The sequence below is a fragment of the Tamandua tetradactyla genome, chromosome 17, assembly GCF_023851605.1.
Source record: "Tamandua tetradactyla isolate mTamTet1 chromosome 17, mTamTet1.pri, whole genome shotgun sequence".
In the NCBI taxonomy this organism is placed as follows: domain Eukaryota; kingdom Metazoa; phylum Chordata; class Mammalia; order Pilosa; family Myrmecophagidae; genus Tamandua; species Tamandua tetradactyla.
In genome coordinates this window covers 37,215,952-37,242,391 of record NC_135343.1, presented here as the reverse complement: position 1 = coordinate 37,242,391, position 26,440 = coordinate 37,215,952, and the positions used below count along the sequence as shown (strand labels likewise).

At 36.6% G+C, this 26,440-nt stretch overlaps 1 protein-coding gene and 1 long non-coding RNA gene across 6 annotated transcripts in view; one reads left to right on the top strand and one right to left on the bottom strand.

Moving 5' to 3' along the window:
• LOC143660901 (uncharacterized) overlaps window positions 1–24,397 on the bottom strand; it is a 52,004-nt gene extending 27,607 nt beyond the window's left edge. Inside the window, exons 1-3 of one of the 3 annotated variants that reach the window (XR_013164307.1) lie at window positions 24,306–24,387; window positions 16,852–16,996; window positions 15,200–15,972 (exon numbers count right to left, since the gene is read on the bottom strand). This is a non-coding gene — a long non-coding RNA (uncharacterized LOC143660901). Of the gene's footprint in view, window positions 1–15,199; window positions 15,973–16,851; window positions 16,997–24,305 lie in introns of those variants that run through there. The other 2 variants (XR_013164308.1, XR_013164305.1) reach the window with 2 other exon arrangements.
• Window positions 24,398–24,541: 144 nt separating this feature from the next.
• The window catches only part of PELI1 (pellino E3 ubiquitin protein ligase 1), a 68,462-nt gene continuing 66,563 nt past the window's right edge, over window positions 24,542–26,440 (top strand). For 2 of the 3 annotated variants that reach the window (XM_077134382.1, XM_077134383.1), the window contains exon 1: window positions 24,542–24,955. The gene's annotated coding sequence lies outside the window, so the exon portion shown is untranslated. The remainder of the gene's footprint in view (window positions 24,956–26,440) is intronic. The other variant, XM_077134387.1, reaches the window with a different exon arrangement.

Below are 26,440 nucleotides of genomic sequence, written 5' to 3'. Positions count from 1 at the left end.
AGGGCAACAGTTAGAGGGTAAATAAGAATTAATGGGGACATTTTTAGGATGAGAGCCAGAACTGTGAGCTGAGACAACAGTAAAACAGGGACTTTGGGATCTGCTTTTGAATCTCATTCTGGCCTTTAGTATAAGAGATAAACATTGGAGGGAGGTGAGATTATGTAGCATAAGCATGCATGTGGTCCATAAAGTATAGTAAAACATCTTGTTCTATCCAGATGATGAAAAATTTTCCCAGATGGGAAAACTTAGTAAACCCTTCTCTTTAAGTTTAAAAATCAAGTTCATTGTGACTGTTTTAAGCAATTAATAGTGACCCACACACCCAGGGATGTGGACCTTCCTGGCAACGTGGGACAGAAATCCTAGAATGAGCTAAGACTCAGCATCAAGGGATTGAGAAAACCTTCTCAACCAAAAGGGGGAAGAGTGAAATGAGACAGCATGTCAATGGCTGAGAGATTCCAAATAGAGTAGAGAGGTTATCCTGGAGGTTATTCTTATGCATTAAGTAGATATCACCTTGTTATTCAAGATGTAATGGAGAGGCTAGAGGGAACTGCCTGAAAATGTAGAGCTGTGTTCCAGTAGCCATGTTTCTTGAGGATGATTGAATAATGATATAGCTTTCACAATATGACTGTGTAATTGTGAAAAACGTGTGTCTGATGCTCCTTTTACCTACCTTGTCAACAAACGAGTAGAACATATGGAATAAAAATAAATAATAGGGGGAACAAATGCTAAAATAAATTTAGTTTGAAATGCTAGTGATCAATGAAAGGGAGGGGTAAGGGGTATGGTAAGTATAATCTTTTTTTTTCTTTTCTGTTTTCGTTTTATTTCTTTTTATTTCTTTTTCTGAATTGATGCAAATGTTTTAAGAAATGATGAATATGCAACTAAGTGATGATATTGTGAATTACTGATTATATATGTTAATGTTTTATTTGGTTTGTTAAATTTTAATTAATAAATAAATTAAAAAAAATAGTGGCCCACACAAATCCTTTACAAACTAAATTGGTCAGTCACATAAAGTAGTAAATCGTATACAATAAATGGAAACAATTGTAATATTGTAATATGTAAGTTTTTATTTTCAAATTATATGTTGGAAAATTTTTTATTTAAGAAAGGGAAGTAATGAATTTTGAAGCTGGCTATTAAATTTCAAGAGGAAAGTGTTGCATTCTGAAATACTTTTCAATTTAAATACATTCGAACTTAACCCTATGTCAATTTATAACATGTTATTTAAAATACCTACAAGAAAAATATATTCAGTCCATGGGCTTCCTTAAGTTGAATGGGGAAAAAAAGTAGTTAAGAGAAAGAGCAAACTCTTTCTTTCAGAGTAAAAAAAATTTTTAAAAAGAGGATTCTCTTCAGAAACACCAAATCTAATTCATATATTTTTAGTCTGTCTAAATCATCTCTGCAAATTACTACCACACACATCAGAAATAATGTTCAGACACTACACTGTGTTTATTTTTGTCTAGGGATAGAAATTTATGGAGTACAAAGATAAGAATTTTTGATGGATATATTCCTGGACATACACATACACAAGTGCTGTTGGAAGATTTGGTTATTGGTCATGATTATGTGAATACGCATCATTTCTTAGTTATATAAAGATGCAAAACCAGGAAATCAAATACAACAGAGAAATGCTGTCTAATTTCCAGTACCCTGTCATGAATTGAGTTTTGAGCTTTCTGTGGCAACCATTCAATCAAATCTACATAAATATATTGATAAGAGCTCTCCTACTTGGTAGTAATCTTATTATTAAAAATATTCTTCAGTACCATAAATCAGTAATAATTACAACTAAATAAACAAATTTCCATGTGACTATATATATTAATTTCACATAATAAGTAAATTTAAAATCTTTATTTGGTAGATTACAAATATGTTACAAAGGAATAAACTGTCTTAGGAGCCATCTTTATGACAAAGTATGGGCAATAGGAAATCGAGACTATGCCACATTAAATATAAAAAATTTCAGTGTTCCCTGAGCTCTGGAACATATGAACTGATTAAAATTTATAAGGGGAAAAAGAAAAGGAAATTTAAAAATTGGCCTTTCTTGAGAACATGTCAAGGAAGTGGAGATATGGTCCCATTTTAACATTTTCTTTAGTAAGTAAGAAATGGGTATGTTCTGTCTTTACATGGTTACAGCCAAAATGCTTCCTTTGCTTTAAAGGGAAAGAAAACAGGACATTATGTTCTTTCATTGAGCTGTCCGTCTGAGCTTCATTCAGGTGTGCGATGTACTATTCTGGGCCAATTATTCAATTGTTGCTTTGACAAGTTCCATCCCCTGAATTCAATATTTAAATAATTTCTTAGAAAATATTATTATAGTAAAATATATCCTTTTATATGGCTGAAATGTTGTTCTTGTAATAAATGACATATTTGTTCTAACTCATAGATTAATGAGTATATATGTGATGTATGAAGACTTACACTGGAAGAAAGAATATTCAGAGTATTTCTAGCATAATAAAACTTCATAAATAGATCTGTCTATGATGTTATAAACCCGGGCTATATTTCATAAAATTTCTGTAGCCAATTAGAAGGCCTATTCAAAATCAGTTACTTTTTTAAAAATAATAGACTTTATATATTAGAGCTGTTTAGGTTTACAGAAAACTTGTGCAAGAAGTACAAAGTTCCCATATACCTCCTCAGCTATGTTTTATTAATTAAATGCTCTAAGTTTCTAATGAGGGTTGGTACCCACCTTTAGAAATTCTCTTATTATCCTAATATCATTTGGAATCAAATTAAGATATTCTTCAAAATGATAGATAATTACCCTCTCCAGTGTCTAAACATTTCAGAAAAAAAATCAAAGCAGATGGTTTAACATGCTTTCAAAATGGAATGCTGAAATCAGAACTCTGTTGGAAAAAATGAAGAAGATAGTTGTGGGTAAGATTCTCCTTCCACTATACAAATGCCAAGGAAGAAAATAATGGGGTTTTTTTTCTCTCATACCATAAGGTACATCATTTCTTTGATTTTTAAAAAAAATTCTCCACAATGAATTAAAGGGCTTAAACAAAAATAATTCTTACCCCTAATTGTATCTCTTAAACTTTTTTTATTGTATAATATAACATATATACAAAGCAAAGAAATAAAAAAGCAGTACTTTCAAAGCACTCTTCAACAAGTAGATACAGGACAGACCCAGAGGATCATACAATCCTCTCAGATTCTTCCTTCTAGCTGCTCCAGAATATAGGAAGCTAGAAATGCCTAAGTGTATTTTTATCATTGACATAAAGGGCCAATTTTGAGAGCACATGTATAGGTCTAAATTAAGTAATTATCTCCTACACAAAATTTTCTTGTAACACTAAAATGTTTAAACTATTCATCAACAAATGGCGCTCTTATTTTTTTGTTTGAATGCTGTCTGCTATGACCATTAACCATTTGGAGAAGTCTGCATAACTGTTAAAACTTTTTACTAAAAGTAAGTCAAACTCCTAATTGGTCAATAAACTAATGTCCAATAGACCAAAATATGATTGTCTTATACTTATAGGAATACTTCCCATGAATCTTTTTCAAATGTTCCCTTAAATAGGCTGGAGAATGGAGTTTTCTAAAAATATTTTGATTTTTCTGAAAAATAGCAGATAAGCAATACTTGTCTTAAGAATAAGATAATCAGTAGTTGACTAATAATTTAAAGGATAGAAATCAAATATATTATCCTCACAGTGCATTGAATGTAGTTTATCTTTTTTACAGCTCAGAGGCACATTTTGGATCGTGATTATCAGTAAAAGACCAATCATCAATATGGTGCTATAGAGGAGAAAAGTGCAGGAAATCAAATTAAACATAACATTTAAGACACACCATAGATATTGTTCTTTTGAAGAAACCTTTGTTTACTTGGCACTAAATACACAAATTTTAAGTTGCAAGGTCTTTGAAGAACCTCCAGTGCCATTTCTCACAAAAGTATGGTTTGGGGGAAAACAAATTATTTTACCTCTCTAATAGTTTGAATTCCTGATAGGTAAATTATCTTATAATTTGTAGAAACACTTTTTAGATACTCATGATTCAATATTAACACATAATCCCAGTTGGTGTTGAAGTGTTGAGACTATTTTTGTCGGGCTCTTTTATTTAACATGCCTCTTTGTACTATTTCCCAATATAGAAAACTTTATTTATCTAGTGCCATTAGGAAAGAGATATTTCACATAGGTTAATTTTCCAGGTACTTGAAGCCCATCCCTTTAAATCCACAAATTAGTTTTATTATATCTATTTTTACTGTTCCAAAAATATGCTATACATTCCCTGTTTTCTTAAACAGAGAATAAGGAACTCAATGTAACCATTTCTTGATTATTAGAGTCTTTATTTTATGCATACATCATTGGACCATTTTTCCAACCAACCACTTTATGCATTCCACAAAGACCTTGGGGGTTGCTAAAAAATGTGTTCAGGAATGTTTCCTTCTATTCAGAGGGGTCCTGACTCAAGCTTTTATTTTTTTTAATTCCTGTGTTTGTGGGTTTTGTAAGAGTAGCAAAGTGCTGGGGAAAGGAAAATGGAGCTTTGGTGTCAGACAAACCTGGGTTGGAACCCCAAGCCCACTGTTTACCAATTATACAATCTGGGGAAATTTATTTAACTCTTTAAAGCCTCGGTGTCTTCATCTGAAAAGTGATGATGCTACCTTGCAGAATAGTCGTGAAGAGTAAATTAAATAATGACTATAAAGGCCTGTGCTCCTCAACCCTCAGTCCCCTTCCTGAGGCTTTACTGTCTGTGTCATCCTCTCGCTCCTCCTAGCTCACACTTCCCTTGCCACTAGCTCCTTGTCTTTTCTAGACTGTGAGAGTAGGGACCTCACCTCACCCATTCATCAGCGTATTTCTGGCCCCTGCTGTTGCCATTAATACCTGAAACTGTGGACACCTATGTTTGAATCCTGAATCTGTGATTTTCTACTGGGTGATCCTGGGCAAATTAAGCAACCTCTCTCCACCTCAGTTTTCTCATGTGTAAAGTGAAATACCTACCTTGTAGGATTAAATGAGCCATTTATGTAATTCTCCCTCACATCTAGCAATAACGTACCTGTTAGAATCTACAAATACCTTTTTAAAAAAATGCATCACTTCTAACCTTGTGTAGCCTGGGGAATAAAGTAATCAAGTTTATTAAAATAGGTTTAAAATATAAGGCATTTTTCTATTAATAAAATTCATGAGGTTTAGCATGTATCTTTTTAAACGTCTATCTTTTTGGCAGGGAGGGAGGCTGCAAACAAAGGTTTTACTTTTACTTCCAGATTAGTGGGTCCTATTTTGATTGCTGGATAAATGATCCCAAGATAATTGAGATTTACCTGTGATATAACCTATATTTTTCTTTCACGCTTTTTTTCTTACTTAGTGATTCTACTCCATTTTATCTGTTCCATTTATAAAGATAGATTTGAAATTTTCTTCTAAACCCGCTGGTCTTCCTGTATTCTCATATACAAATATTTGCCTTTTAATCATGTGGGGACAAATGATTTAATCATGTCAAAGTCAAAGCCACAGAAATTCAGCTTGTCATCAGTAAAAATTCACAGCGGTATAGTTCTAAATCATTAACACCTAATTCATTTAATAATCAAATAGATACACGTATAACATGGTATTTATAGATAAGAACAAAACTGATCAGGTCAGGATTAAGGTAATTTAGAATACAGGGGTAAGGAAGACATATTTTAGAACCTCATCTACTCTTTGAGACCAAAGAAAGAAAGGTTTGTTTAGTCCAGAACCTAAATTTTCTGTAGCCCATAACCTAACTCAACCTGTCTAAATAGATCATTTAAACAATCCAAACGTAGGGAGCCCAGAATAAAAACAAGGGCTGTTAATTCTGTATAGTTTAATGTAATGCCTGGATACATCCCAGAGTATATTTAGCAGATAATCAAAAAGTATTGCCAAAGCCCTTTGAGGGATGGGAGAAAAAATATGGAACTACTAAACTTTACCACCGGGGAAAACCGTGGTACTGTGACAATCACTGGTGAAACTCTTGACACTCTTTCAAACATTAGGGACACCCAAATCAATAGGCCAAGCCCTTGATCTAGAGGCTTGCTCTGTGAATTCTATGTATGTAGCAGAGAAGCTTAGGCTACCTATAGGTATGCCTAAGAGTTACTTCTGGAGGACCTCTTTTGTTACTCGAATGTGGTCTCTCTCTCTCTCTAAGGCCAAATCTGCAAGTGAAATTATTATCCTCTCCCTTCATGGGACATGACATCCAAGGGTGAAAGTCTCCCTGGTGGTGTGGAAGATGACTCCCAGGGTTGAGCCTGGTGCTGGCACTGTGGAATTGACAATGCTATCCTGACCAAAAGGAGGAAAAGAAGTGTAACAGATAAGGCATCAGTGACTGAGAGAGATCAAATGGAGTCTAGTGGCTACTCTGGAGGTCACTCTTACACAAGCTTCAGTTAGACATTGCTACCTATCACAGCTTGTCAACCCCCAACCAAAACGATCCTTGCTAATCCTAAAGAACACCTAGAGCATTATATAAGATTTTACAAATATTCCATGCACTGGGGTAACTTTCCAGAAAAAATGACCTCCAAATGGGTCCTTGGACCAGATAAGTCCTGAAAAAATAACCTGCAGATGGGTCCTTGGACCAGATAAGTCCTGAAATGCAGAGGGGCCAGCTTCTCCAGAACATCAACCAGTTCCATCTCCCTGTCCCATATTATTGATAGCCCCTTCCAACATGAAAAAGTTAGAATGGGCAAAGCCCAAATACCCCTAAAGGGTAGGAGAAGGATCAAAGGTAGTGATGGAGTTATACAGAGAAGGTTTAACAAATGAGTGTGATTGCTAACCATTACATCGATATTTTTTTTAGTCTCCAGTATCTTAGAGTAGCTAGAAGTGAAAACCTAAAATTGTGGAATTGTAACCCATACCAGATTCTGAAATCTGTTCTACAGCTAATTGTGCTGTGCTTTGAAATTTATTGTTTTGTGTATATTATTTTTCACAAAAAAGAAAAAAGTTGATTGTGCTGATAAATGCACAGCTATATGATGATATTGTGAACCACTGATTGTACACTTTGGATGATTATATATATATGTGAATATATAATATATATCAATTAAAAATTAAAATATATAATCAAATAGAACTGTCAAATATTTTTATTGTGTGTTCCACGTCTGGGTGTTTAAGAATCAACAATTTGCAGACACTAGCCCAGTCTAATCCTCCAACTGAATAATCTGTTGGAATTTGGAACTGATGAGTAAAAAATGGAAGTAGATAACTAGGGTTGAGGAGTGAATAGCAACAACGAATTTGAGATAGCAAAATAAACTCATAGGTGATATAAACTCATGGTTCTAAATGAACAATGAAATTTAAGAATCGAATAAACAAACGTTCAAATAGAACCTCAAGTATAAAAGGGCTTATTTATTTTATCTCAGTCTCACTACTCTGTACATACAGAACAAGATTTTCACTGTGTTCCTTTTTATGCTTATCATTCAAGACATAAAATAACTATTGATCTTAACAATATCTAATGGCAACTTATTCTCTGTTTGCTTCCAGGGTCACACATAAAGCTCTAAAGAGGCATGTTAGCATCTCCGCACTAATTATTTTCTGTTTCCTGGACATTTTTGGTTTCCCAAGCAATCTAAGTGCCTACTTGAATCACAAGCTTGTTGGGGTTGATTGGTCAGGATTTAGGGGTGGCATGCTAGAGACTAGAAATTAACAAGCTTTTCCAAGGAGCAAATAAGTGGTTGGGGAGGGGGCTATGTTTGGCAGTATTAGAACACCCAGAAGGCATTTGGCATTTACTCAGTGATTGCAAATGGCAGGTGTCTTCAAGGGGGGAAGTAAGAGGCCTCTTACTATCCCTAAATCTTATATTTAACATTGCACATAAGCCATAATTAGGCTCTGCAACCTCTAGAACCTTCACATGGGGATCTGTCTTCATAGTAAGCTACTCTTCTGATTTTATTATTAAATATAATCTAGTTTCTGCAACCCCTAGCCCAGTCTAATTCTCCAGTTGAATAATCAGTTGGTGAATGCAAAGAAGATATCCAATAAGCAAAGGCAACCCAGGCGAAAGTCCATGGCCTAGGACATGCTATTATGAGCTCTCACTGTGGGAGCATCTTAGGAGTGGGAATTATAGAAGAGGTTTACAGGAATCCTGATTGATGTTGGGAAGGAGACTGATCTGTATTCTTCAACAACAACCTTTCACACACACATACAAATGCACATGTGAGTCTTTCAGTATAGGGATACAAGTATTGTGGACAGAGGTCCCAAGATAGTGCTCGGGTGTCTCTGTGACTTGATTCCAAGAAGTTCATTGGTTGAATATCCGACTTAGAAATTTTAAGGGTGACAGAAGCAAAAGTCCGATGGTGTACTTTCTTTTGCTGCTTTCCAAGAGAATGGTAGCAAGCATTGGGGCAGTGGGGGGACAGGGAGTATAACTGTTAAGATTGGGGGAAAGAGGTCTTTATCTTATGTGTTTAGTATCCCTGATAATGTTCTTCAGTCTAGCATTTGCTTAATAAGCCAATTAGAAAGCAAATATATTGCTACAATATAGAGAGGTCTTGAGAGGCATAAAATCTATCTCCATATGTAAATCATAAGTACTCAGTCTAATTTCCTACACTAATTTGATGTGGCTAAATTAATTAATCAGATTCTTAAATTATTCTCTAAATTTCCCACACAGATGTGTGCAATCACATGGTCTGTTCTTACTAGGACTTCCCACATATATACCCTCCAATCCAAAGCGTTGTCTGTTTGTCCCTCACCTCTCAGCCCCCACGTAAAATCGTTTCTTCTAGTCACCAGTCATCCTAATTAGGTGGCAGGTGTTTCATACTTCATTCATAGAAATGTCTTAGAACTGGATTCTTTGCTTTCTTAAATAACAACCATCAGATTTTTATCTTTAAATCAGGTTTTCAGCTGGTTGCCCTAGAAACTTTTATATTTACCTTTCTAGACTTCAAGTTATCCCTCTCTCTACATATCGTATTGTTTTTCTCATCTAGGCAGGGTCCTTTCTTAGTAAAAATGTTAGCATATCTAAAACCCAATTTACTTATATTTTCTCCTATCTTAACAGTCATGGTTATCCTCAAATCTATATATGTTTTGGGGTAGCACACCTTCAAATCTAAGTACCTTGTCCATTAAGTTTATTAAAGTTAGGAAGTTCTTTCCTCTTTGCAGTTGACCAATTTTAGACTAACAGGAAGAGACAAAAACTCTGTTATTTATGATATTATTTTTCTATACATATAAATACATATGAATAAATATATATAAACACATATATATTTCCCTGAAGTAAAATTATTGCAGCTGGGTAATACCTCACTAAACATTATATTGTTGCTTGTAATAAGCTCCTGAAAATCCTGTAAATGAAATCCGGCAAAATTATATATACATTTACCCATTGGCTAAACAATTATATTTCTAGAATTGATTTCAAAGTTATACAGACAAAAAATTGAAATGTATATGCACAAGGCTATTTATGGCAGCTATCTATAATCACAAATAATTTAAAACAATCTGAATGTCTGTACTGAGGATGAGTTTAATAAACCTTGGTTCATTCACATCAGTGAGTACTTGCAGCTATATAAATATATATATATATATATATATATATATATATATATACTTTCTATGAGTGATAGCCTGGCTACGTATTTTTAACAAATAGCAACAACAACAACAAAAAGCCAGAAGAAAGTGTATATTTTTTGCCACATTTATCTAAGGAAAGGAAAAGACTATATAAATACATAAAACATAAATATACACGTATTTTCTTATCTTTAAAAAGAAAACTATAAAACTAAAGAAGAGTTATCTATGAGGGGCAAGGAAGGGGTAGAGCAGTCAAGAATAAAAGCTAGACTATTACCTTGTTTGGTAGATTTGGCTTTGAAATAGTGTTGATGTTTTACATAATTATAAAGCAAAATTAAAATTTAAAAAGCAGTCCCTAAAAAATCAAAATTCAAATGAAATAAGCAAACCCAGATATATCTAATTGGTGGTATAACTATACTAAAGGGAATTTTCCAAGCAGCATTAAAGCACGGTAGTATGTGTTACATATATTTGACTTAGCTATACTCTGAGAACCAGGAAGAAAAGAACCTGTAAAAATAATTAACGTGCTTTCAGTAATCACATTTTTTGGTGCTAGTGTTAATATCATTATTCTGAGACCACTGTATGTGCATTGTAGAATAAATCAAATATGTCAATATGGTGTCACCAGGAACTGAGATTTTGCAGTATGGCTGAAAAGAAATCTAGGAGATTAAAATGGTTAAGTAAAAACCTTGTGGTCCTGAATTTGAGTTGGAAGTTTCATAATGAACCCATAATGCACTTTCTCTTCAAAATAAATATATTTCCTACCTCCATCCCACTAAAAATGTCTAGAAACAATGACCATTAGTAATGAGCACCCCTAGTAGGCAGATTTTAGTTTCTAAGCATATTTTTCCATTAAAAGAGCTCCATGGAGAAATGGTTTATTCTAGATAGGAGGCGAGGAATAAACAATTTGGCTTAGAACATCTTTCCATAACATAAAGCAAGGAAGCTACCAAAAACTACTAGGGTCAGGTCAAAAGTTCACAGGATCCAATCCAAATAAATTTCTACTAGCCAGTGATGGCACATTTTGACCATTGATAAAAATAATAATTGCAGTGGATTTAAATCTATTCAATATGTTTAAATCCATTAGTTTTAGTGAATCTCAAAGCAACAACAATCTATTGGTTACCTTTAGAGGATACTAAGAAACCACCTAATTTTTTTTGAAAACTAATAAGGAAAAATGCCTGGCATTGGCCTCCCTTTCCTTTATAATCTGTGCCATAGCCTAGCCAAATAGTTGATCAGGGAGGCAGGTTTTCTTTTCCTCAGTATTTCAACTAATAAACAAAGGAGGGATGATGTAATATTTTCACAATCCCTAATCAAGTAATGGATTGAGGCAATGATGATAAACTGAAAATAGATGTCACAAAGAGAGAGAATATCAATCATTATATATCTTTTAATGAAACTGTACACCACCTTTGAAGCAATCTTGCAAAATTAAACTTGAATCTGATTGCACCTCTAGATCCAAATACCAAATTACAAAAAATTCAAGGAACAGAGGAATATGTGAAACATATTATGTGAATGCAATCAGAAAAATCTAGACCAGAAATTCTGCTGGACAAATGATTGGATTCTTCAGCAACAACCCTTTGCATACACACATAGAAATGCACATGTGTTTGCAAGAGAGAGAGGGAGATACATAAAGATTAAAAGAGACTTGAGCGTTAACAATACCAAAGGCCGGCAATATGCAGCAACTTGAAATTTCATACATTGCTGTTGGGAATGTAAAATGACAAAACCACTTTGGAAAAGGTATAGTAATTTCTTATAAAATTAGTCTTTGATCAAGTGATTCCACTCCTAGAAATTTATACAAGAGAAATGAAAACATATAGACACAAAAAGAGTTTTATTCTTAAGAACCAAAAACTTGAATTAACCAACTGTCCATCAAAATGAGAAAGGATCAATATATTGCAGTAGTGACAGCTGTTAAACAAACTAATCCACATACATGGGTTGATCTCACAGAAGGTATGGTAAGAAAAAGAAGCTGAGATGTAAAAGGAGTATAAAGTTCTATAATGGGCACTAATCGAAGGTTAAACACACACAAACACACCAAAAAATCACAATCAGAACAGTGATGGCCCTTGATGGGGTGAGAGGAATAGGGAATCTGTGTCATGAGAGGGTTGTGGGTTATATTTATGTGTCCATTTGTCAAAATGTAGAGCGAACGTTATACATTTCAATGTAAGTGCATTTTACCTCAAAAAGTGTAAATAAGTAATTGAGCAAGGATTGGAGAGCCAGTGGAGGTATAGATGAGACAAAAATGACAATGTTGATAATTGTTGAAGCTGAATGTTGAGGATGCATCTTATTCAGTTTAGTGTGTATATGTTTGAAATTTCTCCAAATACAAATTATGAAAAGGAGAGACTAAGAGGCACATTAACCAATGCTATATATATATATATATATTTTTTTTTTATTTGGATTTTGGTTCAAATAAATTGTCTGGATATTTAAGCATATTGAGGAAATTGGGGGGGGTATTTTTAGGTGTTAGTGGTATGGCAGTTACGTTTTAAAAAAAAGATCCCTCTTTTTAAAAGACATATATGAAAATGCAGATTAAATTGTATGACATCTGGAATTTATTTAAAATGAACCAGGGGTCGGGATGGAGCCGAGGGAGGGATAAAACAAGGCTGACCCTGAGTCGAAACTGTTGAAGTTGGGTGACCGGTACATCCAGGTTCATTATACTATTCTCTCTGATTTTGCATACTTTGAAAATATCCATAATGAAAAGATTTTTAAAATAATTTGCTTTTTAAAAACTCCTCTAAATTGAAGAAGTCTAGGCTGGCTAAGTCTAGCTCAAAGGATAGAACTCTGTTAACATGTGATGCTGATTTTATCTGCGAAGAGACAAGGCTGGGGGCAGGAATCCGAGCTGGTTAACACAAGAAGGGGGCGTGCAGTGACTCAGGTTGGAAGGCTGGGTGCTTTGCAGTGACACAAAGGGGTGGGGTTGTGAAGAAACTGATCTCTGAGAGATAACTGTGGAGGCAGGAGAGGCAGAAGGAGACACAGGATGATTGAGGCAGGATATGAAACTGTATGGGCGAATTATTTGAGAAAATATGAAAGCAGAACCAGTTTGGGGGAACTGATTCCATAGAATCAATTCTCAGAAAGGTAGAACTCACATAGGAAAATTCCATTGGCAGAGTCCTGGATTCCTGTATCCAAGACTACGAAGAGACCAAAATTGAGGAGTTGAGGGGATAACTTGCCAAAGTAATTTGGAGAACTGGAGAAACTAACAAGGAAGGATTGAGTTAGAGGGGATATCGAACTAGAGGGGATATCGAACTAGCTGGGGGCTGAAATGGGGAGAAACAAACTGAGTGTCATGGCCCTGTAGTACTGTAACTTACTAAATGTAAATAGTTAGCACCCTAAACCCTCTCCCCATCCTACCCTGCTCTCCAATATTTTCCTAAAGGGGTAATAAGAGTTTCTGTATTACCATTGTAGAATTGGTAACACATGGCAATCAATACGTTCCTTTTTTTTCACTTAAACACTGATGAAGTAGCATTGCGGAAAGTCAGACATGATCTTGGAATTACTGGCATGCAGTTTATAAAAATAGAAATTTGGGTAGTTATGGCAAGGTGTTAGAAATAGTCTTCAAAAATGAAGACAGTTTCCTACATCAAGGCAAACTGAGCTTACTGGAGCTACCTTTTCTGATACAAACACATAGAAATGTGGATAAATGTAACAAGAACAATGAAATGCACAGCTGAGGTTTAAAGAAAGAGGTATCTTGTTGCCAGAAAAAAGTGTGGGGACCTGGGGATTCAAAACCAGAAATCTGAACTCGGACCAGGCAGCGGGGGCCAGGTTGTCGGTGCCCGCGGGAGAAATGGGGCCTTGCAGTGAGGGGGCTCCCACTGGGATCGCTGCTGCAGCAGGCATTTCAGAGAGCTACATAGTCAGTGGAGTTGACTGAAAGGAGCTAGAAATATTTCATCTATCCGCCCTGATGGAAAGCAAGGAAGTTATTTGTCTTCCCTGAGCTCTAGGCAGAGGAAAAAAAAAATCTTTGGTGAGAAATCTAACCCTACTGGTGAGGGTAGGGTCCTGATTTGCACTATCTTTGTGCAAGGAGATTCCCTGGCTGAGAAACAGACATTAAAAACTAGTCCAGGTGGAAGGAAATATTTACTATATCTAATATCAACAAGGGCTGCATAACTAGAATATATAAAGAATTCCTACAAATCATTAAGAAAAAGACAACATAATAGAAAACTAGGCAAAAGAGTGAAGGATACCCTTCCCAAAAAGGATTTCCAAATGACCAATATTTTTATTAAAAGGTACTCAATTTCATTAATCATCAGGGTAATACAAATAAAAACCATAACAGTATACTACACACTCGTTTTAGTTATTCTAATAACCAAACTGAATATGACATAAAATAATAAGGATTGACAAGGTCATGGACTTTTTTTTTTAACTTTTTTTATTAATTAAAAAAAATTAACAAACATTAAGATATCATTCCATTCTACATATACAATCAGTAATTCTTAATATCATCACATAGTTGCATATTCATCATTTCTTAGAACATTTGCATCGATTTAGAAAAAGAAATAAAAAGACAACAGAAAAAGAAATAAAACAATAACAGAAAAAAAAAGATTATACATACCAAGGTGATGGACTTTTAAATATAAATAAGCAGTGATTATAATAAAATAATGATGATGACTGATTTTTAGGTGGTTAAAAATGTAAAATTACTAGGAAACAACAATATGGAAGGACCGGCATGTGGTAATCAGGATTTTTCTAAATTCCTTTCATTGTTTGGGAGTTATTTAAAAATACTGATTTAGATTTTATTAAAGGAAGTGTGCCCTGTTAAAAATCTAGGAGTAACCAGTGAAAAGTGAATATAGAACATATAATCACCAAATCACTCTTTCTTTTAAATTTTTATTGTGGTAATATATAAAATTTCCCATTTTAACCACTTTGAGTATACACTTCAATATTAATTACATTTCCAATGCTGTGTTACCACCACTACCATCCAGTACTAGAACATTTCCATCCCTCCAAACTAACTCTGTACCTGTCAGACAATTCCTAATTACATTGTATTTGCATTTTGGATGAAACAATTCTTCCTAAAGCCATAATCCTGGCCCCAGCCTATGAAATGCCAATAGCAGTCCCCAATTACTGTGAAAACAAAAAATGCCCTTAGACATTTCCAAATACTCCCTAGGATACTGCTGTCATACCTAATTGAAAACCATAATATTGGAAGGATTAAAAGAGGGAATAAGGAAAACATGACAGGTTAATAGAAGGCAGAAAAGGGGTGGTGGAGAGAAAAGGAAGAGTCAGTGAAAAGCTGGTCACATCTATTGGTTTTATTTTTCACAACTCTTAGATTTAGAATATATCATAATTTATTTCAAAAGGATAATACAGATGGGAAAACCCCTTTGTACTCTAAGAATCTTTTGTTTAGAAAAGATAAGCCTATTTCCTATATATCAGCTGTAGTATATATTTTACCAATCTTTTCTCATGGAACAATCTGAAAAACTGGACTAAATAGAGCCTCTACAGACATGTATGTCTCAAATGATGTATCCATTACAATTAGTAATAAAAAATGGAATATCTCAAAGTCTAGAAGCATAAATTAGTTAATAACGGTAACCCTTAAAAATATTAGTTTGAATCTGTAAAGCATTGCACTTTCAACACCAAATAATTTCTTGGTTAGACCCACATCTAATTATTACTTTTCTATCTTTTATTAGGTGTATGGTTGATCTCAATAAGAAAATAAAAGCATTTGATAAGACAATATTTTAATATTCTTTATTTCCTTTCACTGTAAATACTGAAATAACGCAAAAGAAATTGCTCTGGGAAAAAAAACACTAATGACCTCTGAATCGCCAAATGTAATACACTCTTTGAAACCTCATCTTATTCAACTTTCCCTATTTTTTAATGTTTTCTTCCTTTGGATTCCATGATAATGCATAATGGTTTTCCTCCTTCTTTTTTGGCTGTTTCCCTCTATGCCTTCACGGATAGATACTTCTTCCTTTGGCCAGGCCCCAGTGTTGGTATTCTTCAGAATTCTTCCTTAGTACTAAAAAATCAGGTACTGAGGTCAGACAATTTGGATTTAAACTCTGGGTCAGTCCACTATTTTGCAGTTGAGTAATATCAGGTTTCTAAGCCTGTTTCTTCCACTTTTAAAAGGGGTTTAGTCAGCTAGAAGTAAAAACCTAAAATTGTGAAACTGTAACCCATACCAAACTTTGAAATCTGTTCTACAAATAATTGTTGTGCTGTGCTTTGAAATTTATAGCTTTTTTTGTATATATGCTATTTTTCAAAAAAAAGAAAAAAAGTCTATTGTGATGATAAATTTTTTTTTTTATTCCTTCTAGCCTCCTAAAAGGCTATTCTGGAGCAGCTAGAATGAAAAATCTGAGGATGGTATGGTAGCCCATGGCAAACATCCGGATCTGACCTGTAACTACCTGTTAAAGAGTGCTTTGAAAACTATTGCTTTCTTTGCTTTGTATATATGTTACATTATACAAAAAAAAAAGTTTAAAAAAAAAGAAAAGGGGGACTTAGTATTTGTCTCATAGGGTTGTGGCAAGGCTTAAGTGATAGAACAATTAGCAGGATGCTTGGCACAAGTGAAAGCTTAATAGTGCAATAAATATTGCCATTATTAATTACTCTACACACCCTCCTTGGGTGATCTCATCTACTCCCTTGGATTCAGTGATCAGCTAACTCCTAAATATTCATTTCAAGCCTAGGGGATATCATCACATGGATTTCCCACATTCACTTCGAGCTCACTTGTCCAAAATGAAATTCATTATCCCTCTCCACAAAGTTGCTTCTCCTCTAGTGTTCACTGTATCAGTTGAAATCTCCCAAATATAGTGCCCAAATATACACACCGAAACCCTGGAAATTAACCTTCCCTCCTTTTTCCCTCACTTACCACATATAAGCAGCAATCAAGTTCTGGTCATTTTACCTCATCAGTGTTGTTGTATCAGTCCCTTCTTCATTCCCCACAGCTATGCCTTAGTTTGTCTATCATCAGCTCTCACCTGAATTATTGCATCATCTCCGAACTAGTCACCCTGCTCAAACACAAATGTGATTATATCACTCTTCTGTTTCAAATGCAACAATTCCTCATTGCCAAACTCCTTCACATGGCTTACAAGGATCCGTGATCTGGTCCCAGAATTTTTCCCTAACTTCATTGTTCAGGGTGCCCATATCACATCCCATGTTCTGGAAATCCTGAACTGCTTGTAGATCCCTAAATTGGCCCTACTATTTTATTCTTCCATGTCTTGTCTTACATAGCGAGCATTGCTAAAATATTCTTGCTCAACTGGTGAGCACCTACTGTTTCTTTTTTTCATTTTTTTTTTTGCAGGATTCAGCTCAACCATCACCTCCTATGCAATATTTTTCTGACTGCTTTCCCATGTAAAATGGATTAATCCCTTCTCTATATTCCCACTATTCCCTGAACATAATTCTAGAAATGCACCTGTAAAACTTCATAGCATTTATCTATTCATTTATCTGTTCACTAGCTTGAGCTTTTTGAGGGTTGGGATCGTGACTAATCTTTGTATCTGTAGCCTGGTGCATAGTTTATGCTTAATAATTATTTGATGGAAGAAGGAATGCACAAAATTTGAGGTGCAAAAAATATGAGCTTATTCCGTGAGAAAATTAATCAATTTTAGAAATGGAAACACAAGCTAAGGTCTTCTCCTAATGAGTTTTCCACTGCTTTCATTAAGCAGTATTTTTTTAAGTTCCAAAATAACTGCTTGTGTACATGTTGGCTGCACTAATAGTGAGAATATATAGGCTGCATTCTTTGGTGTACCAGCATACTCCTTCAACACATTAAAATCTTAACTAGCTTGTTTTTGACATTTTCCAAATATATCCAGAATGTCAGAGCTGGCATTTGGGTCTTACAAATCTTTTGAGTGAAAGCCCAGGACTTCAAATCATTTGCCATTCACAGCTTTAAAATAGGAACATGTTCCATGTTGACTGTGAGCTATTTGGAAACTTTAAGGACATTAGGGGAGAATAATTTATTTGGGGAGGAATGTTGAAAGCCAGGAATTCTGACAGATAACCTATTTATCGGAACGTACTACATGCACATTTTATTATTCTCAAATCTGAGAAGCTCAGCAGAAGAGTCCAATATACAATCCAGAGGTCAGATATGGCCTTCAGATTCCCAAAGGGAAATCTGCTTGAAATTTTTATTGAAAACAAAAATACTTTTAGAGCTCACAAACAAATAGAATTATTTGCTGTTTTAAAATATGAGAAATTTGGTCTAAACGTGAAAAGCTATGTCCATTTGCCACAGATGAAATATTTGTAATGAAAGGAGAAAAACAAGTTTTCAATGGTTTCTTCAAATCATAGGAAATGATTGGGGTGTCAAATTTCTTCTGCATCATTTACAAGTAAATTAGATTTTTTGCATGTTTTAGAGAAAGGTATCAATTTTGGGATTTTCCCCTTGATTATATCCCAAATACTGTTCTCATGTATTTTGGGGCAGAGAGTAGAAAGAGAGCTTTTAATGATTTTTTTTCTAGTCAGATGATGGAGGACATGTTGAAATTTACTAAGATGCTTCCCCAAACCCAAAACTTTTTAGAATTTAAGAGATTCAAAACATTTATTAGTACCCCAGGATTCATTTTCTTATGAAATGACTAGATTATATCAAATTTGAAACTGCAGATAAGCAACAAAAGGATAACTGCTTTGGTTGGTCAAGGAAATGTAGGTATTAAAAGAGATATGTAGACTGAGCAGATGATTAATTGGAGCACATTCATTTTCTATGACTAAACTGCCCCGAATCCAAGAATTGCAGATTTTGAAGAATTATTCAGAACTGTATGATGGAGATAAAAATCACAATTTCAAAAAGTTATTCACAGATTTTGACACATAAATGAATGCTATTTTTTCCACGTGACTTTGGAGTACAAAGTTCAACATATGTCTAAATTGTGGTGCATCTTTCCTATTATTGTAGCTCAGTTTCAAAGTTCTCTCTGTATATATATACTTATATATAGACTTAGCATTTTCTGTATGTCAAGGACTGTGCTAAGCACTTTACATGTATCTTCTCCTGCAAGAAAAACTGATTGAACTAATAGTAAATGATGCTGACCTTGGAATTTTAGCTACAAATATATGAACCCCCAAGTTATGTTGAAGTTGCTGGCAATATGGGGAAATTCTGGACAATACGTGGGTCTACCTGATTCTGAGAAATATAGTCTCTTTCATGAGATTATGATAGTGTGGTGGCTATTCTGATTAGGTTCAGCAGCACATAACACAAAATGTAAAATGATGATAACTTTAAACAAGATAGAAGTTTGTTTCTCTCTCAAGAAAAGACGTCATGAGGTGGAAGGTCCAGGGCTGTCATGTCAGCTCCATGATCATTAGGGAACTAGTTTTCTTATGTTTCTGCTACTCAAGTCAAGCCAATTTTTAGGATTTCATTTTATCTCCACTATTGACTTACCATCAATACCTGCTTATTTTGAGTGGCAGTTTGCAGACTCTTATGGATTTTAACTTAGCAAATAATATTATAATACTTCATATAATACTTCATAATGTAAGATCTTTCTAATATACTTTCATTTCCCCCTTCCATCCTCTACTCTATCAATCATTTTACTTCTACATATGTTATGGACCCCATGATTCAGTGTTACTGTTTTTTCTTTAAATAGTCAATTATAGTTTTTTAAAAACTGAAATGAAGGGGGGAAACAGTTTTCATTTACTCACATATTTACCATTTCTGGCTTTCTTTGTTCTCAAGTATAAATCCAAGTTTTCATGTGGTGCCGCTTCTCTTATGCTGATAATAATATTTCTTGTAGTGCAGTTCTGTTGGAGACATTTCTCAGATTTTACATTCCTTAGCCTTTACTTTTTTTACGTGGACAGGCACCTGGAATCGAACCCAGGTCCTCTGGCATGGCAGGCAAGCATTCTTGCCTGCTGAGCCACCATGGCCTGCCCCTTAGCCTTTACTTTTGAAAGGTATTTTCTCTGGCTATAGAATTCTACATGACAGACTTTTTTTTTTTTTTTTTTTTTTTTTTAATTTCAGCACTTTAAAAATGCCTTTTCGTTGTCTTCTGACCTGCGTAGTTTCTCATGACAGGGCTACTGAATTTTAGTCCTTGTTCTTCTGAACATCACGTGCCTCTTTTCCTCTGGCTGCTTTTAATAGTTTCTTCTTACCATTGGTTTTCAACAATGTGATGATATCTTTTGCAATGGTTTGTGCGAGTGTTGTTGTATTTACCCTTTTATGAGTTTCTTGACCTTCTTGAATCCGTGGGTTTATAATTTTTATCAAGCTTGAAAATATTTTCAGCCATATAACTTCAAATAATGTTACCGCCCCCCCCCATCCTTTTCTCATCTGGAATTCCAATTACAAATAAAACAGGCCACTTGATACCCCATAGATCACTGAAACGCTGTTCTTTTCTGCGTGTATGTGTGGTTTATTTCAGTTAGATTTTATTGCTGATAAAATAAATTTTATTTTATTTTATTTTAAGTTTACTGATTTTTTTTCTTAGGTGTGTTTAGTCTTCTGTTAATCCTATCCAATGAAGTTTTCGTTTCGTTTTAATTTTAATCTCCAGAAATTCCTTTTTTTTTTTCTTCCAATATTTAGTTCTTCTATGCTTAGGAGTTCATGTGCACCTTCAGCATTGGAACATATTTATAACTATACTAATGTTGTTGGCTGCTAACTCTATCATGCCTGTCTTTCCTGGCTCTGTTTTTGTTGATTTACTTTTCTCCTGTTTGTGGATCACATTTTCCTGCTTCTATCTATGTCTAACGATTTTTTTTTATTAGATGCAAGGCATTAGAAATTCGGTCTTGTTGAGTGCTTGATTTTGTTGCACTCCTTTAAAGAGTGCTGTATTTTTCCTGGTAGGAAATACTTCTGGATTAATTTGATCTATTCGAGACTTGTTTTTAAGCTCCTTTATGATGTGTCTAGAAAAAGCCTTTATTTGGGAGTTAATTTTGCCTCACTTCATTCACTTCTGAATGCCCCATATATTCAATGAGGTCTGTTCACTCTAGCTGGATTTCCAGCTCCATTTGGGCTTCCCTTTTATTGTTCTTTCCTTGGAAGTTATTTTTGTCTAGCCAAACACTAAAGGGAACCTCTAGGCAGATTTCTTTAACTCTCCACATAGCTCACTTCTCTCTAGAACGCTGACCTCCTTTTAACTCCACTATCTATTCAACCCAGCAAGATTTTGGGGTTCAAGTTTTCCTTCTCTGCTGGTAGTCTGGAAATTGCTCCTGAAAGAATGCCTGGATGATGTCTGGTTTCATCTCAATTGTTTCCCTTTTATCAGGTATCATAGTCCTGACCACCTGTTGCCTAACTGAAAAGTCATTTCCTATATTTTGTCCATTTTTCTGATTGTTAATGGTGGATTGATAACTCCAAATCCTGTTACTCTCTCATGGCTAAAAGTCTAGTTAAAATCATATATGTTTGAATAGCTAACAAGCTATGCTTTAGCACAAATATGAGTCTGCCTTCTGTCTGCACCACTCCTCTGAAAAATTCTCAGTGAGGCCAGAACTACTAGACATGGAGGGAGCGTTCCAGGGCAGGGGCTGTGGCAACCAGGGAAGCAAGAAAATATTCAGAGGGGCTTGGGGCAGCCTACATTAGTGAACAATGATTTCATATGGAAGTATCTGGCAATTTTTCAATGAGTATGGCCTTACTGATGCATGCTAGCTGAATGAGAGTCATGCTCCTAATTCTCTTGCTATGTGTAGTCATTTCCATGATCTTTCTGCCCATCCCTTAATTGCTGGTATTACCCAGAATACTACTATTGAGTCCTCCTTTTCTGCTAAGTGTACTCTTTCCCACCCATTCCCATAATTTCAACTATTATCTACACGTTGGTATATTCCAATTCTATGTTCTGTCTTGATCTCTTCTCTTCCTAGAGCCTTAGAATATATATATATATATAATTGCCCACTCTACTTCTCCACCTAGGTATCTCAGAGTCATCTGAAGCTCAACATGCCAAAAGTGAACTCATCCAATTTCTTCTCAAACCCTGTTTCTTCTCCTGTATTCTCTAACTCAGCATATGGCACTACTAGCTCATAATCACAGAAACCAGAAATCTGGGAGCCATCCTTGAGTCCTTGTGTTGCAGATATTTTGATCCCCTTCTCAGCATCTATTCTTCTTTGTCTGGGTCATCTCTCAGTTTTCATTGGGCTACCCATACCTACTCATCACAGCCCATGTGCTTTTGGGGAAGTTGGCTCTTTTGGCACTAAGGGCAGGACATATATCTTAGTCCTAAAACGTTAAGCCTAATACCATCCCCTGACCACCTTTTTAAGTTCACATATGGACATGAAACTCAATTCTTGAGGCTTCTGAGAAAGGAGTTTCCTCTTTTTTTCCAAAATAGCTTCCAGAAGTGATTTTCTCTTCTGGTCTCTTCTTAAACCCACATGAGGAAACTTTTAGCACAGGAGTTGTTGGCAATGATCATTTCACCACAGAGCTAATACTACTGAAGGAAAAGCAATGAGACAAGAAAGAAATATGACCTTAATGACATCACTGAGCTGTTGAGTCAACCAGCCCTGTAGGCTCTCTTTTCACTGGACTTTCTAGCTAGATGGGTCAACAAATCTTTATTGGCCAAGCTAGTTAGAGTGGATTTTCTGCTGTATACAACCAAAAGCATCATAACTGACAATTTGTCCTCCACTCTCCACCCCCAAAACACAGGCAATTACTTACTAGGTTCTATTAAATCCAATTCCTAATAATATGTGATTGCCCACCATTCTGTCTCCTGCCACTGCCAGTGCTTAGTTCAGTATCTCTCTGCTTTTTCTTTCTGTAGTATTATAACAAGCCCCAGTCAGGCCACACTCCATAGGGTGACCTTTCTAAAATGCATCTATTATCAAATTCCATCTGCTTTTAACCCAGGTGTGGCTCTCCATTGCTTCCAGAAAAAAGTTCATGTTCTTTAGCATACTGTACAAGATTTCTTCCTGATCTGCACTCTCCCAAACCTTTTCAGTGTCTCCTCCTGCTATTCTCCCCATCTCCCACCATTCTACCACCAGAAATGCTGAACTATTAGCTGAAACAAAATACACTTTGTTCTCATGACTTTGGGGCATGGCCCTTCCTGTTCCCCCAGATTAGAATGCTCTCACCCATTTCTCTCTCCCTCCTCCCCTACCAAAATACACAAACACATTAACTCCTGGTCATCCTCAAGCGCAAACGTTCTTTGAAGCATCTCCTGACCTTGGTCCAGTCTGGGGTAGTTTTGTATACAAAGCCCTTGGTGCATTTGCCTATTATAGTACTTGTCACACTGAGTCTGTGTATACCTTGAAACCAAGGAATGTTTCTTTTATGTTTTTATGTGGCTACTGCTGGGGCCTCAAAGTGCTTAGGATATAATAGATGCTCAAGAAATGTTTTTTTAATGAATGAATAATTAGATGATCTGCAGACATAAATACTTCTGATCTTAAGACTTTATTTGAAAATCTTGACTTTCCCTATCTAAATGTGTTTCTGGTTTCTAAGTATTGCTCTTTTCCTTCCAGAGGTGGGGCTTTACATTGGCAGAGAAAGAAAACAGAAGAGCTAGGGACAGGTTGTCCTTAGTCCTCTGGAGATTCAGTAATGTGTCCTGTCTTTCACCACAGAACTCTATCACCTATTCATACCTGGGTGCCCAGAATGGGTGTAGACTTAGCTGACCAGTCCAGCAACATACTCATGACTTAGTTCAGACGGCTGTTCTTGCCAAATAAAAGTTTATCAATATAAATAAGGGAGCATATTTTCAACTCCCCACCTAACTTTTGAACTTACCAGTTCCTTACAAGATTTGTATTTTTTTTAATTGTAAGCCAAAACGAACGAATTCGGATTTTTTACACTGACCAAGGAAAAATATAGTGATCTTAACCCTGGACTTTACATTGCTATCCTTAAAGTTAGATATGCCTAATTGAAGAAATTAATTATGGGATTCTGATAGTGGTGATGTGTCTTAAAGTTTTAAAACCTAATGTTAAATTACAGGAAGCAACTACATTTCTACAGATCTTAAGGAAAGAAATTTAAATTTGAGTCAGTGAGGATTTGCTTGAGGGAGCCCCGAAAGGGCATATGGGCTTCAAAAACACCGAAACAATCAGGAGGAAGTTAGATTTCACTGGACACTTCAGAGTGGTGAGGCTAGGAGTTGGGGGTGGGGCGAAGTGAGATGGACTACCTAAGGGCGGGATCCCCAACAGTACCTTAATACAAGACGGGCCTTGTTCAGTCAACAGCAGCACTGAACTGCTCACTCCGTCAGTGTGTCGGTGACCATGGTAACCAAGGCACCCCCCCGCCCCCCCGAGACTCTTCCCCCGAGCATGCGCAGTACCCAGCGAGCCCGGAAGGGTCGGCAACAACAACGTATTCATTTTTTTCTTCCGTCAGAGAACTACAACTCCCAAGAGGCATTTTGGCGCCGCGTCGCCGCCTCCCATTGTGGCCCTGCCCTGTCCCCTCCCTCCGGCACCGCCTACCCCCTAGTCCCCTCCCCTCCCTCCGAGTGTGTGTCAGTGACCCAGAGGCGGTGTGAGGCGGAGGGGACCGTCGGGGGGCGCCGCCGCCGCCGCCGCCTCCACCGTCAGCACCATCCCTGCCGCGCGATCGGATTTGTCTCGAGCCCTCCGAGTGCGCGCCACAAAGCACGCTCCGCGCTTCTCCCTCCGCCCGCCGCTCCTCAGCACTCGGTGCGTTGGTCAACTTCCCCTCGCCCAGCTCGGCGGGCTGCTAGGAAGGCGGCGGTGGAGGCACGCCGCGCTGTACACACACACATACACACACACACCACACTTCACCCCCTCGATCCGGGTCTCGGCGCCGTGCTGGGGTTTCGGCCACCAACAATTGTCCGGTGAGTGTGGCTGCGGCCGCCACGGGGCGCCGCCGGAGGCTTCGCGGCGGGGCTCCGGGGCTGGGGAGGGGTTTGGGGAGGGCGCGTGCAACTTCCTCCTTAGCTTTCCCGGCGGCCGGCCGGCTCTCCCCGCCCGCAGCGCGCCCTTGCACCGGGAGGCGGGCGGAACGGAGTTTGCGGCGCCTTCATCCCGCGCTCTCGCCGGAGGAAGCGCCTTTGTCAGGAGCGGGCCCGTCGCGCCCTCCCCCACCGCCTGGGCGCGGGGCGCGCGGCGGCCAACTCCGGTGCCTGAGCCCCCAGCCGCGCTCGCCTGCTGCGGGAGGGGAGCTCTGCGGGCGCCTGGGAGGAAAAGAGAAATGAAAGAGAAACAAAGGGGGCGATGGGTTTTTCTTTTGTTTGTGCGAATCTGATAACTTCTTTCTCCTCCCTTACATAACACAGCTTCCAAGTTAGTCATTCTTTTTATTGTTATGATGACTGCCATCATCTCTGCGCGTCTGTCGCATCTCCTTTCATCTTTGGATCGCAGAGCATTTTTGAAACACTAATTAATTACACCTCTGGGGCCCCTGCGAAGCGAGTTAATAAGCCCATTTCCGTAAGTGGGTAAACTGAGGTTCGAAAGAGCTCTTTAATTGATGAATACGCTTGATCTACCGCGCCCGATGTCTTAGGATCTGAAAACATTTATGAGTAATAACTCGTTCTCGAATGCCCCGTGGAGAAGTTAAAGATGCTCATTTTACTTACAGGTTAACTCAAGTCTAAAAGAAGCCTGGGTAATTGTTAGGTAGTTCATTCAGTAATTGTCCTAACATAGTGTCTTGAATCTTAAAGCCTCAAAGGACTTGAAAAATACTCCGAGTTGGAAAATCTTAAACTCACCTTACCATCTACCTTTATTTTAATACGTGCGGGACTCTTACCAGGCATGAGAGCGGTGATGCAGTAGGCAAGATTTTTAAATGTACACTTAACAGGTTTTAATCACTTCACAGAAGGAAATGCCTTGATTTTAACATTTAAAGCACCAACAACCTTCCCATAGTTTAGTAATCAAAAAGTATGCCGACAGATGATATTAAACTCTTTATGGGTAAGGTGCTGTTGTGCTAAAGACTGAAGTTTTAAGTATATGAAAAAGCCATCTATTTCTTTTGGTTCAAAAGCTGTTTACCTTACTCTGCAAAATGCTGTTTTGTTTTCTTTTCATAGCAGATGATCTTTTGTTTCAGCATTGGCATTGTCTTTTTCTGCATTGAATATGTATTACTTTTATAATTGAGGAGACATGTTCGTTGTTTTGTTATTATTGTTCAGTTTCCACAGTATTGTGAAATTAAGTTTTTGAATTGCGAAGGTTCAGTTGTTTCAGTTCGGTTTCAGTTCACGATATGATTTGCTTGTAGCTTACAGAGAAAATGTTTTCTCAGAGTAATCAGATTTACATCCTTCAAAACATTGTTCTTATTGTACACATACAGC